Below are 16,158 nucleotides of genomic sequence, written 5' to 3'. Positions count from 1 at the left end.
GGATACATTGACGAGACCAGAAGCAGGGAAATGAGTTAGAGGGATCTCCTGATACTTATAATAGCTAATGGTAATAATCATAACAATAAAAACATTTATATAGTGCTTCAAGTTTTGCAAGACACTTTGTTCTTGGTGTTGTTTAGTTGATTAGTCATGTCTCACTCTTCATGACGCCATTTGAGGTTTTCTTGGCAAAGATACTGGGGTAGTTCGCCATTTTCTTTTCCAGCTTATTTTACAGATGAAGAAATTGAGGCAAACAAGGTTAAGTGACTTACCCAGGCAACTAGTAAGCACCTGAGGTTATATTTTTACTCAGGTCCCTGACTTCTGACTGTAGGTCTATTCCACTGCAAGACACTTTATAAATTATTATCTCATCCGATCCTTATAATAACCCTAGGAAGTAGGTACAATTATTATCCACATTTTACAGATGAAGAAACTTTAGTAAACAGCAGATAAATGACTTGCCAGGGTCACAAAACTACTGTCTGAGGTTGGATTTGAATTCAGAGCTTCCTGACTCCAGATGCAGAGCTCTTTCCAATATGCCCCCAGCTACCTTCAGTTCATAAGATAGGCTTGTAGTGAAGAGGGTGTGGACGAATGTGATAACCACTCAAGTTTTTATAGCTTCTTTCACTCACTTTCTGTACAACCATCCTATGATCTAGGCAGTACAAACATATCATTCTTATTTTACAAATGTGGAAATTTAATCAGACAGAAGAAAGAGTTGGCTCAAGGCCACATAGTGAGTGCAGAGAATTATCTTAGCCCAAGGATCATAGATTTAGAGCTGGGAAGTATCTCAGAGACTACTCTGAACCAGTTACTTTATTTTACAGATGAAGAAACCAAGACCCAGTGAAAGTAATTTGACTTGCTCAAAATCACATAGGCAGTAAGTAGCAGACCAAAATCTTCTCTCTCCAAAAACTATACTTTTTTCAACCATACCACACTGCAGTGAGGGAAGAATTCCTCTGTTGCTTCCTTGGGTGAGTCATTTGTCCATTCCAGGACTCAGTTTCTTTATCTGTCAGACGAGGAGGTTGGATGAGATCAAGGATCAGAAATGTGGAAGGAATTTTAGAAGTCTTCTAGACTTGGACTTCTAGTCCAAGTCCCTACTAAATACCAGAGGAAGAGAAAGACACAGAGAGACCATTTTTTATATGCAAAGTAGAACAGAAAAAGAGAATCATATGTGAAACTATGAATATCGATTACATACAGCCTTCCTTTTAAAAAAAAGTACATGAGAAACTGCCAGGCCTAGAGGCCTGAGGGCTACCCGAGTCTTCCCTTACCTCTATCGGAGGTCTTCGGCTGGCCAAACCAGATGCTCGTATGAGAGAAAGGACGTTCCAGAGTCGAACAAGGGTTGAGCTTTATTTCAGGGTCTAGTTACAAGTGCAGGGGAATTCTTCCTTAGGAGGGAGCGAAGAATCTCCCAAGGAGGCAAAGATCTTACAATAAGAGATTGGAAGTAGAAGTATAAGTGGGGAGAGAGGGGGAGGGGAGAGAGGAGAGAGGAAAAGCGGAGCCTTGTTGTCCTCACACGTGGCCCCTCCGCCCAAGAGAACTTTCAGGCTTTCCTGATCCTACTTAAGCTCTCCAGCCGCATAGTTTGCATCTGAATACCATGCTGTTAGGTGTGCCCAGATCCGGGACAATCTCGAGGGCGGGGAGAGCTCTCTCCCATCACGTTTCTCACGGGAAGAGGCGGAAATACACGAGATAGCTCGGTTCACCTCGATTCCCAGTCGTTTCCTGGGGGGGCCTCGTGAGAACTCTAAGATTTAGAAGTTCCCACCTTTACCCGCCCGAGACTGTCCACATGGAATTGAGCTTCCATTCCCAGCAAGAAACTGAACATGTTATTTTCAAAACTGAGCTGCTTCTCTGTTTTACTTTGAACTTACTTCTGGTCCCTTCTATGCATTGTTAAGATGCTTTAATGATCTTCTTCTCTTTCTTTTTTTTTTTTTTTTGTGGAAAAACTGTCATGAACTCCTTCTTATCCCACAATATTCCAACCAAAAAAAATATGAAAGAGAAAAACATAATCCTCCTAACAGATAAGCATAGTTAAACAAAATAAATCCATACATTTGCTATGTACAAAATTGTATGCCTCATTCTGTACCTTGGGTTCATCACCATCTGCCAGGAGATGAGTAAGCAGACTTCATCCTCAGGACTCAAGTCCTACTGATTCCTTCATGTTATAGATGAATTTGAGGCCCAGAAATGGTAAAGTAACTTGACCAAAGTAACACAGGTGGTTAAGTGTCTTAACTTAATCCTGAGGCAGGATTTGAACCTTCATCTTCTAACTCCAAACTCATTCCTCTTTCATTTCCTCAAATAACAGGATCTTAGATTTAGAGCTGAATGAGACAAGGTCTCCTTCATCTCTATATCAATGATCCTATGATCTTTGACTCCATGTTCAATGCTCATTTCATTAATCCATGCTAATCACTACTCCTCCTTGCTCCAATCTCTCTGCTCCCCCATTCCATATCTCAGCAAACCCTTTCTTCATGAATAATGAAAAGGTAAACTTCAACCTTGTTGTTGTTCAATTGTTTCAGCCTCTTCATGACCCCACTTGGGGTTTTCTTGGCAAAGATACTGGAGTGACTTGACATTTCCTTCTCCAGATCATTTTCCAGGTGAAGAAACTGAGACAAAGAGGGTTAAGTGATTTTCCCAGGGTCATAAAGCTAGTGTCTGACTCAGAATTTAAACTCAGGAAGATAGTCTGGCACTCTGTGCACTTACGGTGCCACCTAGCTGCCCCAAACTTCAATCCTACCCCACCCCTAACTCTTGGAAGACTGGGCTAAAGTCTCAACTCACAAAACGCACCTTTTCCAAGTCCCACCTCTGACATGACCTCAGTTACCTATGGGATCTCTCTGGGCCTCAATTTCCTCTTCTATAACTCTTTTACAACTCAGAGCAACCCATGACTCCCCAAACCACTTCTCCACCCCTTCCCCAGCGACCCCATGCTGGAGATGGCTCCACCAATAAGGCTTCAATAACTCTACCACTTTGACCTCTTCCTCCATTGGGGGAATTCTTCTCCCAGTCTCCATTTGAAGAAGCACCCATGCCAACCACACCCTCTTCATATCAGGACCAGCCCATGACTCCCTGGCCTACTTCTCCACCTTGCCCACAACTGAATTTTTTATCTTCCTATCTTTTCAGCTCCTTATTTTGTGTTCTCATTCTCCATTAGAATGTAGGCTTCTTGAGGACAGGAACTCTTTTTCTTTAATATTTTTATGTGGTTTATTCAGTCATTTCAGTCATGTCTGACTCTTTGTAACCTCATTTGGGGTTTTCTTGGCAAGTCTACGTGCCTAGAACATAGTCAGTGCTTAATAAATTTTTTTATCTGTCTATGAAGGCATTGTCCTAGATCAGAAGTGTCAAATACCTGACCTGTAACATCAACGTGGCCAGACCAGATTAAAATGCAGTTGGGAAGTATTTAACAAAATAAAAATAAAACAAAACATAGATAATGTTACTATGTGGTTTTCTAAGTTAATATGCCACTTTTAGGAATCTTTATGTATAGTTCAATGGCCCCCATTTCTAATTGATTTTGTTATCACTGACCTAGGTCAGTTCTTCTTAAACTTCGGGTTGCAACTCCATATGGGGGTCAAGAAAAACTTGGCAACAATAAGTTTTCTGAACATGAATCAACCAAAAATTAATTAAAAATCAAATGTAATGAATCCAAGGTGTTTCTGGAAACACTTTCTGGTGTTGCATCAAGCAGTTTCACTGCAGCTTTGGTTCTGAACACAAAGCATGCACACTTTGTACTGTATATGCCCTCAGGCCACTTAGTGCCAACAAATGCTGAAGAATGGAAAAGGGGTCACAGTGGAAAGTTTAAGAAGTCCTAACTAGATGACCTTTCCCTCTCTCTCTCTCTCTCTCTCTCTCTCTCTCTCTCTCTCTCTCTCTCTCTCTCTCTCTCTCTTTCTCTCTCTCTCTCTCCCCCCCCCCCCCCCACTTTCTCCTTCCTATCCTCAGATGATTGTTTAAGCTTGGAAGACTCAGAGTTCCCACAATAGTAGAGCCAGTAGCAATGGCTTCTGGAGTGCTCATGGCAAATGATAGAAGAAGCATTGATGAGGGCTGAAAGGGGGGAGGGTGTGAGATCTCTACAAACACAGGAGTACCAGGGCCAGGTCACCTGGAAGGAATTCAAGAGCTCAAGCATTGTTGAAGTCAAGGTAAAGATTTATTACTCTTTTCAGTGGGCAAGAGTTCTTAGAAAACCTGCAGCCTTAGAGGAGTACAGGTAAAGTTTATATAGGATATTCTATAGGAAACATGTGACAAATATGCTAACTAGGTGTTTTGAGGTGGGATTAGGGAGTGGTTAAGAAGTGGTTAGTTATTAAAGGAACACGCACTTTTGGTACCTACTGCGCAGGTATTTTACCCAGAGTTCATCACCCAAGGAGGCTACACGGAGCTGTGGTTTTAAACCTGAAATATCACTGAGTCAACTAATGGTCAGGATTGGCTCAGAAATACCAGGTTGCTCTCATCAATGTCTTGTTAGACAAGATAAATGTAAGGGAGTGTATGTAGGTCTAAGTCTAGGATACCTATGATTGGTCAGTGAGTAGTAAATGTCATTATGACCCCATGCACAGACTGTTCAGTTAGTACATATCTGGTTCAGACTAATAAGTTCCATAGGAGCAGCTGGCTACTTTATCAGAAAAGGAGATAACAGTTGTTGCTGGGGCAGACTCTGTCCTTGGGCCAGGGAGAAACTGCCTGGGATACTGTTTGGATGCTAGGGAGAAATGTGACTTTTAAAGAGAAATGTGATTTTAGAATTGGGGCCCAAGTACATGTACCCAAGCAGCTCATCAGCACCTGCACAGACATATGGCATAAGGATGGCAATAGCTTCAGGGAATGTGACCCTTAAAGAGAAAAATGCCAGCCATGGACAATGAAAAAGACACCATTCTCCAAAGCCCAGCAGAGAGCTATCCCTAAGGAGAATTTCATGAGGACTCTGCGAAGGAAGAAAAATACTTACAGTATCTAGAAATTGTAAATGTGCCCTTTTGCCATATACATTCTCTACTTATATGACTCACTGCCACTGTACTCTAAGTTAGTACCTATTCTCCCCAGTCTTTGTTTGTGCAAGGGAAGAATGTGCTCCTGGTTTGGGGGATTGTTTTTGTAACTACTACCCTTGCTATAAATTCTTGGTAAATGCCCTTTTCTAAAAGTTAACTGAGATTGCTAGCTGATAATCAATGGGAAATACACTAGTGGGGGCTCATTAGCAACAGCAATTAAAAATTCAGTATCTCAAGATTATCTCTAGAATCTTGAGGGTTATACTTAACTGACCTTCTGGGCCTGCGGTCCTCCAATAGAAGGAGTGCAGGAAATTGCCCCAGAAGAGATGCTACACTAGGGAGGAAAATATATTTGAGGAAGGAAGAAACTCTAGTCACCTAGTTTACTCCTTCCTTGCCTCACCTCATAACATGAGCCAGTTCTCTGTTGGATAGCAACTGGGAATGTTGCAGGAAGGGGTGGTGGTGGAGAGAGGAAGGAATGTCACTTATTATCCAGAATCACTAACTGCAGCTCCCAGGATTCTAAGCCGTCCACATCTTGTTTTCCCTGAATAGGCCTAGGAGAACACACTTCATCACTCAGGGCCTCCCTTCCATGGAGACTTGTTGAGGTTTGTTATTTCCGCATCCTAATTGTATGCTAATCAAGCTCTAATTGTATGCTAATCAGGCCCCGTGGGCTCCCTCCAGCTGCGGTGCATTAGCATTCTCAAAACTCCCCTTGACTCAGACCAGGAGGATTTAAATATTTATTTCTGCTGCATTTGAAATTCTAGTATCTTCGCAGAGGAAATGCTGTTCACAGAAGGGAGGCAGAAGCAGAAACGGATTTGTAAATGGGAGTTCTAAACCAGGAGGATTTGGACAGTGTTTCTGGCTTCCTCCCACTTGAGGTGTGTTGAGGCCATGGCCAACTCCCTTTTGCCATGACTGATGGCTGCATTTTGGGCCTCAGTCCTGCTCATCTTCCCCAGATCTCTCTCCCATCTACAACTTTAGTTATGTGCAAATTGACTTTCCTATTTATGATCTAAGGATACTTTTCAACTTATCTTTGTGCTCCTGCTTTCTGTCCCCTTTACATGTCAGACAGAAAAATAAACCCACTCTACTCCCTCAGAATCCCAGTGAACAAAGTGAGCATCCTGGTATCTTTGTCCAACCCTTCCACTTCTTCAAGTCTACTTCCCCTCCTTTCTCCCAGGACTAACTCATCAGCCTCCATGAATCCATTAGCTCGCATAGGAACAAAAGCTAAAAGGGATCTTAGAGACCATTCTAATCCAACCATCACCATTTTTCTGAGGGGTTTCCTGAAGATAGAAATGACAGTAAACAGAATCATACAAACACTGATTTCAGAACTGGGAAAAACCTTGGAGCCCATCCAATCTACCCCCTTCATTTTACAGATGTGGAAACTGGGGCACCAAAGAGTGGTACCCCCAAGGTCACACACATAGGAGGTACCTTCAGCAAGATTTGAACCAGATCTTCCTGATTCCAAGTCAACCTATCAGTTGTACCATGAACCAAGAAGCCAGGATTCGATTCTTTGCTGATACAATACAGAGTATGCAAGATCTGGGATCAGAGGTCCTCCATTCAAATCCTGATTCCATCTACTTTTGTGACTTTTCTGGGTCTCAGCTTTCTTATTTATAAAATGAGGATCCAGGCAACTCCTGAGACCCCTTCAAATTCAAAATTCTGTGTCTTTATGACTCCAAAGCAAGCATTTCTCTCACTAATAATAACTGACAATTTTATAGCTTCATGTGATACTTTCTCTGGTAGTTACTATTATTTCCATTTTACAGATGAGGAAGCCAAGGTTCGCAGAGGTGTAAGTGATTCGTCCATGATCACACAGCCAGTAATGAAAAAAATCAAGATTTAACCCTGAATCTTCCTATCTGCAATTTTAGTGCTCTATTCAAAAGTTCTTAAACTGTTTTTGTGTTCTGGACTCCTTTGGCAGTCTGTTGAGGCCAAACCCCTTTTCAAAATTACATATTAAAAATAATTCTGAGAAGGGGAGATTACATATGTATATAAAATTCTGAGAAGGGATTTATAGATCTATGTATGTGTGTATGTTCACACATATATATATTACTTATATAATATTTTAGATAATTTATTATATTCTTTCTATATTTGTATATAAATATTTATAAATTTTAATATTACATATTTATAGTTACATAGATCATATTTCAAAGTATAAAATACACAGGATTACAAAGGTAATCAATTATATTGAAATAATTTTTTTTTTTAACAAACAGGTTCCTGGATTCCAGGTTTAGAATTCCTCAATTACACATACCATACTACCTCATGAAGATTTTACTGATTCATCCCCAGCCACAAATGAGCTTTGAACCTTCTGAAACAACAGTTCTCAAACTTTTTGGTCTCATTGCCCTGTTATGTTTGAAAATGAATATTTGTTATCTCCAAAGAGCTCTTTTTCATGTGGGTTAGATTCTTTTAGAAATGAAAACTGATACATTTTAAAATATTTATCCATTTATTTTAAAATAATGATAATAAGCTAGTTACATGTTAACATTAATAATATATTTTATGAAATATGAAATAATAAATTTTATGAAACAAAGTTGAGTGAGGAGTAGCATTGTTTTACATATTTTTACAAGTCCCTTTAATGTCTGACTTAACAGAAGACAGCTGGATTCTTCTATCTGCTTCTGCACTCAATGTCTTGTAATGTTTTGTTTTGGTTATAAATGAAGAAAATCCAGTCTCACACAGATATATCATTGGAAAAAGACAGAGCATTTTAACAGATAAATAGTATTTTAATATTCTCTTGGAAATAATTTTGACCCTGAAGATGGCCTTTAAAGATGTCAGAGACTCCTCAAGAGTAAAAAGGACCACACTTTAAGAACAGTTACTCTAAACTAACACACCATTTGGTAGCTCTCCTGTGGAATTTATCAAATAATGTCTTGTGTAACTCAACTGTGTGTGTGGTTTATCCCCCATCTAGACTATAAATTGACAGGAACATATTCTCCTTAAAGCATCAGCACATCATCTCCAAAAGGTGCACAGAAGTTTGTTCAGCGAATAACCATGAGTACTGGAATGTATATGTGCATGTATATGCCTACTACCTGAACTGGTAAGGAACCACGGAACAGTGTAAGAAATGGGAGGGCTCCTCAAGCTAATTATTAAATTCTCAATGTGATCTTTTGTACCCTAGAAATCAGCAAACACCACAAACAGAGGCTTGATTGTTTTGTGAACTGCTTAGACTTTAAAAGGTGATGAAGGAAATTTAATAAAGAATATTAAACTTAAAAGTGCACTCAGTTATTATTGTTATTTGCCAGCTCGCTGACACCCAGGTTAGAAATAGAGGTGGGTCCTTCTGGCTGCCCAGAGCTCAGAAGCCGCCTCAGAGACAGACTGAATTTTTCCTACTGACTTCCCCTTAAAATCTCGGCACTCTTAGCTTTCCTTCCTCCCTGACATGGAGAGGAGGGAGGCATTCAGTGATGGAAATCAACAGCAGAGGCACTGTGGGGTGGAAAGAATATTGCATTTGCAATTCTAGGACATGGGTTCAAATCCTGGTTCCTGAGGCATGAGACAGGAAGGGCATTGATTCTGGAGACAGAAGACCTGGGTTGTAATTCCACCCCGATGCCTGTTACCCATGTGACCTTGGCTACGTCATCGCCCCTCATGCTTCGTTTTCTTCATCTCTAAAATGACTGAGTTGGTCTAGGTGGCCTCTGAGGGTCCTCCCAGCTCTAGGTTTGGGATCTGTATGTAATAAGGAAGAAGGGGTGGGTTAGATCACGTCTAAGGTCCCCTCCAACGCTCAATCCAGAGATGCTGGTTCCATGAGGTTTCATGGAATCGCAGGGATTCTTCTGTCTCTTTCTTCAGCCTCCCAGTTGTGGGCTGGTAAAGGAGGGAACTGGTGGGTTTGGGGGAGAGGGAGCATTTGTCACTGGGTAGCAGAGACAAGGTGAAATGACAGAAAGCTTCCATCTCGGACCCCAAAGGGCAGGGGAGGCTTGAGGAGGAAGGAGCTGAGCTGGTCCCTTGGGACTCAGATTCATGCCTTTCATTGAAAGCAAGCAGCACTAAGCTGAGCAGTGGGCCAGGATCACCAGGGGGCTCTCCTCATTTGCAAAGAAGAGTATCTCATCAGAAATTAGTAGTGGGAAGGGAGAGAGAGAGGGAGGGAGAGGGAGAGACAGAGAGAGAAAGAAAGAGACACAGAGAGAGACAGAGGAGGGAGAAAGACAGACAGACAGAGACCCGGCAGATGCTCAGAGTCAAGAAGGGGTTACTAAGATGCGAGTGGGTAGAATCTATCTAACGTGAAAGAAAAGATGTTGGAGTGAAAGAAGATGGTCCTGGAGGGGCATGTTCAGTCCCTCTGCTGTGGTCTCAAAAGCAACTAATCTCTCAGTGAGAAGATAAGGGGCCTGGGATTTGGGGCATGGAAGAGACAAAGTGGGTCCTCGGGGAACCTTCTGCATCAGTCATCCAGAACAGGAATAAACCCAGAGATGGGTCATCAGAAGCCCAGTCCCAACATGGGCATGCATAGACATACACACACACACACACACACACACACACACACACACACACACACACACAATCTGAAAGTTTGGTTAAAAGAGAAAAACAGGCTAGGTGACATATAAATCCATATTGTTCACTCCCTTAAAGCTAGCAGATATATGAATACATGGAGCCAGATTTTAATTCTGACTGTCTGATAAAAAGAAATCTTAAATACATTTTAGAACAATCCCAACTCAGGATATCTGTGTCACTCAAATTTATGATCTCCATATATGTTTAACCATAGGATGAGAAAGGAATGTTCTTAATTGGATAGGTGGTAAATACTATAAGAGAGCGGACAAAGTGTCAGTTGAAATTACAACCCAGGATATCTGTGTTTCCTTTACCATTAACATGACATAGAATGGTATATGTCCATAAACTATTAAGATAAGAAAATCCCCATTATTCAAGGTATGTCTGGTCAAGGTACCTTTTTCTTGGTAGTCATTAACAGAAGAATGCTCTGGTCAGCTTCATCTGGCCTTGCAGTGTAGACACAAAAGGGGCATTTTGAGTTCACTCATTGAGCAAGACTTCTATTATGCCAGAATATTGCAAAGCATTATGGTAGATTAAGCTCAGAGTGGGCCACAATGCCTCTCCTAATTAGCCAATCTAGATTTTTAGGCCTTTCTCACATCCTGGGGGTTTAAAACAGTTTGGGGAGGGGTCTACATCATATATCTACAGCTCCATTGAGGGATGTAGCTACACAGGCGCCTGTCCTCATATTTTTTAATTGGACAAGTTATCAAGCTTTTCTGAGGTCTGTTCTGCCTAGGGGACCCAAATGAAGTCCAAAAGCGTAGGCTGCCTAGGATTTGTTACCTAGCTCTCTGCTCCTCCCCTACTCCCTCAGATTAAGAGCGGGAAGGGCTCCTAAGGGAATGCCTCATCATCCACACTCAGATCCTACTGCCTTCAGTAGTCTTGGTGTCCACAGTTCCCATTGCAGGAAAGGCATTGGAAAGGACTTCACAAAAGGAGGAGTGTGGTACACTGGGATGGAGAGTGGGACTGGAGATCTTCTTCCCTGGAGATGTTAAGGAAGAATGGCTCCTATCCCACACATATACACAAGATGACTGGGCCAAGGAGGTGCCTCTTTTCTCACCTCAGGACAGTTTTACCTTGGAAAGGAGTGGATTCCCTTAGCTGGAGTTCTCAGGCAGTGGCTAGATAAGGCTTACGGAAGAAACTACCAAAAGAATTGCTGCTCAAGTACAGGTAGGATTATGCCACTTTGGAAGTGAGATCTTCACCAGCTCTGGAATTCTGTGACTTGGCAAATGATACCATAGAGTTACACAGGGTGCAAAGGTCAAATTGTTTAGAAGATGGACAACCCCACCGGTCTAGCCAATACTAATAGAGATGCCTCAGGCTGGATAACAGCCTGTGCTCAGGAACTTCAGTTGAACTCATTTGCTGTCTTAGGTCACTCAGGTTGAATGAATGAATGAATGAATGAATGTCTTAAGTACAAGATGGAGGAGGTATACGTACCTAGGCAGTGAGTGGTTCATCTGAAAACAACCAAGGCTTTATAGAACTAGAAGAACAATATGAGGCAACAGTACGATTTTATTGTTATTCAGTTATCTTTCAGTTTTGTCCAATTCTTCATAACACCATTAGGGGTTTTCTTGGCAAAGATACTGGAGTGGTTTGTTATTTCCTTCTCCAGCTCATTTTACAGATAGAGAAACTGAGGCAAAAAGGGTTAAGTATCTTGCCCAGGGTCATATGACTAGTAAGTGCCTGAGGCCAGATTTGAACTCAATGAGTCTTCCTATGGGGCTCAAAGTGTGATCTGAGGACCCCTGACGGTCTCTGAGACTCTCTCCTGGGATCCTGAGATGTTTTCAGAGTCCCAAGATGTCAAAACTATTTTCAGAGTACAATAATACTAACACATTATTTGCCTATTAAAATGCTCCTCTGTTTTCCATCTACACATCTGAGTGAGGCCAGGTTTTCTTCAGATATTTCAACCAAACATACAACATATCAAATGCAGAAGCAGATAGGAGAATCCAACTGTCTTCCAGTAAGGCTGACATTCAAGAGACTTGCAAAAATATGGAAAGCAATGCTATTCTTCTCATTATTTTTTGTTTTGAAAACATAGTTATTTTTATTAAAATAGTATTTGTGTTATCATGTAATGGGTTTTTATTACGATGATTTTCAAGTAATAGTTTAAAATTTTATTGAGTTTTAATTGCCAATTTAAGGCAAATTGAAACAGATATAGGGAAAACTAGATGGCATTGTAGCTAGAGTGAGGGACCTGGCATCAGAAAGACCTGAGTTCAAATCTGGACTCAAATACTTACTAGCTGTTTACTTTGGTTTCCTCATGTATAAAATGAGCTGGAGAAGGAAATGGAAAACCACTTCAGTGTCTTAACCAAGAAAGTCTAAATGTGGTCACAAAGAGTTGGACACAAATTAAAAAAAAAAAGACTGAATGATGAAATGGACTGTCTTGGAACACAACAAGTCCCTAATTACAATCAAAGACTGACTGCCACTTGTCCAGTACATTACAAAGATTTTCTTGGTATGACTTAGATTAGGTGGTCTCTGAGACAATTAATAAAATTTTTCTTTATTGATTTCTGTCCTTTGGCCTGTCTCTCAAAATGCACATATCCCTCTTCTCTCAGTCCTAATTGAATTCATTTCCTTGACTCCCCAAGAAATTTGTTATGTGAGTCACAGATCTTGGACCTTCAAAGGACTCAGCCCTTCCCAATCACTTCCCAAATAAACATTTTTTTTTCTTTCTACAACTGGGAGGTATCATGGAAAAGTGGAAAGAACCCTGGACTAATAAATAAGACCCTGATTTTCAACCCACCAAGTGATCTTGGATAAGTCACTTCTCTGGATTTCAGTTTCCTCAACTGTAAAATGAGTGAGTCAGAATACATGATTTCTGAACTCCTTTCTATCTCTAACATCCCACAATCTTATGATAATCTGTTTTCAAGCACTTTTGCCAACCCCATTTGCACACCAATAATCAATATGCTAATTACAAACACTTGGCTATCAGTTGATTGGAGATAGCTTAGGTATTTGAAAGGACTAAAACTGTTTTCTTAAGAATGTTGCCTAGATAATGGTGGTGTACTGCCACAATGCTACCTGCTGAGGATACCAAGGCAGATGAATCAGTTGAATTCCATGATTCTGAGAAGCAGGAGGGCTAAAGCCAATCTGGTGCCCAAACCAAATTCAGTGCCAACATGGGGAGTCCTCAAGAGTGAGGAGTATCAGGTACCTCCTGAGGGGGACAGTAGCCCAGGTGAGAAACAGAGAAGGGATAGGGGGCAGAGTCAAGACGGCAAAGTAGAAAAATGCACCTAGTCTAGCTCTTCCTTCACAGCCCATAAAATACCGGTAAAAAATGACTCTAAACAAATTCTAGAGCAGCAGAAGCCACAAAACAACAGAGTGAAAGAGATTTGTAGCCCAAGGCAGCCTGGAAGGCCAACAGGAAAGTTCTATCACAGGAGGGTATGGAGTGCAGTCCATGGAGCCCAGTGCAGCATTGGCCATGTGACACCAGCAGAAACAGGACCAGAGATGGCCTTGGGGGCAGAATCCTTTGCAGCAACTGCAGTTCCCAGATCCCTCAACCCACAAATGCCAAAGACTGCCTCAAAGGTCAGTAAGAAAGCTTTTTCACCTGGGTGAGAAGGGACCAGGGTCCTCCCCTAGCCCTGACTGGCAGCAGCACTAGCATTCATTTTTGGAGCCATCAGCCTAAAGATCCTAGGAGAATTGAGCACCTGATCTAGGTCTCAGCCCTGAGTGGTGGACCTGGGGTGAGGAAGAGTGCTGGCATGGTGGAGCTGGTGGAGGCTCTGAAAAGGAATTCTACTTGCAGATCCCATGCAGAAAAGCTTTGGTAGCTCCCAGACTAGAATGCAGGCCAAGAGAGGAGTAAACTCCTCTCCCTTGATTGTGCCACCTTGGAGGAACTGAGAACTTACAAGTCCCCAGAGTATATCCTCCTTTTGACAAAGGACTCAAAAGTTAAGTAACTAGCTGGAAAAATGCCCCAAAAATGGGAAAAAATAAGATTATAGAAGGTTACTTTCTTGGTGAACAGGTATTTTCCTCCATCCTTTCAGATGAGGAAGAACAATTCATACCATCACAGGAAGACATAAAAGTCAAGGCTTCTGCATACAAAACCTTCAAAATAAATATTCAGTGGTCTCAGGCCATGCAAGAGCTCAAAAAGGATTTTGAAAATCAAGTAAGAGAGGTGGAGGAAAAATTGGGAAGAGAAATGAGAGAGATGCAAGAAAATCATGAAAAGCGAGTTAACAGCTTGCTAAAGGAGACTCAAAAAAATGCTGAAGAAAATAACACCTTTAAAAATAGACTAACCCAAATGGCAAAAGAGGCCCAAAAAGCCAATGAGGAGAAGAATGCTTTAAAAAGCAGAATTAGCCAAATGAAAAAAGAGGTTCAAAAGTTCACTGAAGAAAATAGCTCTTTAAAAATTAGAATGGAGCAGATGGAAGCTAATGACTTTATGAGAAACCAAGGAATTACAAAACAGAACCAAAAGAATGAAAAAATTGAAGACAATGTGAAATATCTCATTGGAAAAACAACTGACCTGGAAAATAGATCCAAGACAGACAATTTAAAAATTATTGGTCTCCCTGAAAGCCATGATGAAAAAAGAGCCTAGACATCATCTTTCATGAAATTATCAAGGAAAACTGCCTTGATATTCTAGAACCAGAGGGAAAATAAATATTGAAAGAATCCGCTGATCACCTCCTGAAAGAGATCCAAAAAATAAAACTCCTAGGAATATTGTAGTCAGATTCCAGAGTTCACATGTCAAAGAGAAAATATTGCAAGCAGCCAGAAAGAAACAATTTGAGTATTGTGAAAATACAATCAGGATAACACAAGATCTATCAGCTTCTACATTAAGGAACTGAAGGGCTTGGAATATGATATTCCAGAAGTCAAAGGAACTAGGATTAAAACCAAGAATCACCTACCCAGCAAAACTGAGTATAATACTTCAGGGGAAAAAATGTCCATTCAATGAAATAGAGGACTTTCAAATATTCTTGATGAAAAGATCAGAGCTAAATAGAAAATTTGACTTTCAAACACAAGAATCAAGAGAAATATGAAAAAGGTAAACAGGAAAGAGAAATCATAAGGGACTTACTAAAGTTGAACTGTTTATATTCCTTCATGGAAAGATAATATCTGTAACTCTTGAAACTTTTCTCAGTATTTGGGTAGTTGGAGGGATTATACATATACATATACATATACATATACATATACATATACATATACATATACATATACATATTTATATACATATATATAGACAGAAGGCACAGGGTTAGTTGAATAGGAAGGGATGATGTTTTAAAAAATAAAATTAAGGTGTGAGAGAGGAATATATTGGGAGCAGAAAGGGAGAAATAGAATGGAGCAAATTATCTCTCATAAAAGAGGCAAGAAAAAGCTTTTTAAAGGGAGGGGAAAAGGGGGAAGGTGAGAGGGAAAAAGTGAAGCTTATTCTCATCACATTTGGCTTAAGGAGGGAATAACATGCACACTCAATTTGGTATGAAAATCTATCTTACACTACAGAAAAGTAGGGGAGAGGTGGATAAATAGGATGGGGGGATGATAGAAAGGAGGGCAAATGGGAGAAGGGACTAATAAGAAGTAAACACTTTAGGAGAGGGACAAGGTCTAAAGAGAGAATAGAATAAATAGGGGGCAGGATAGGATGGAGGGAAATATAATTAGTCTTTCACAACATGACTATTAGCGAAGTCTTCAGCAAAAACTACACATATATAGCCTATACTAAATTGCTTGCCTTCTCTGTGGGGATGGGTGGGGAGCGAGGAAGGGAGAGAAGTTGGAACTCAAAGTTTAAGCAATGAATATTGAGAATTGTTTTTGCATGCAACTGGGAAATAAGAAATACAGGTAACGGGGTATAGAAATCTATCTTGCCCTACAAGAAAAGAGAGAAGATGTGGATAAGGGAAGGGAGGTGTGTGATAGAAAGGAGAGCAGATTGGGGGAAGGGGTAATTAGAATGCACAATGTTTCAGGGTGCAGGAAGGGAGAGTGGGGGAGAAAATTTGGAACTCAAAATCTTGTGTAAATGAATGCTGAAAACTAAAAATAAATTAATTAATTTTAAAATAAAGAAACAGAGCAGGGCAAAACTTCCACGCTAACCAGCAGTGGGATGTGACCGTGAGTGATTGCTACACTTCCAGGGAAACTGAGTATCAAAAAAAGAAAGGTTACCCTTAATCCAGGCTTATCATTTACTCAGGCA

Source organism: Notamacropus eugenii, chromosome 5, assembly GCF_028372415.1.
Source record: "Notamacropus eugenii isolate mMacEug1 chromosome 5, mMacEug1.pri_v2, whole genome shotgun sequence".
NCBI lineage: Eukaryota > Metazoa > Chordata > Mammalia > Diprotodontia > Macropodidae > Notamacropus > Notamacropus eugenii.
Note: the sequence above shows the minus strand (reverse complement) of the source record.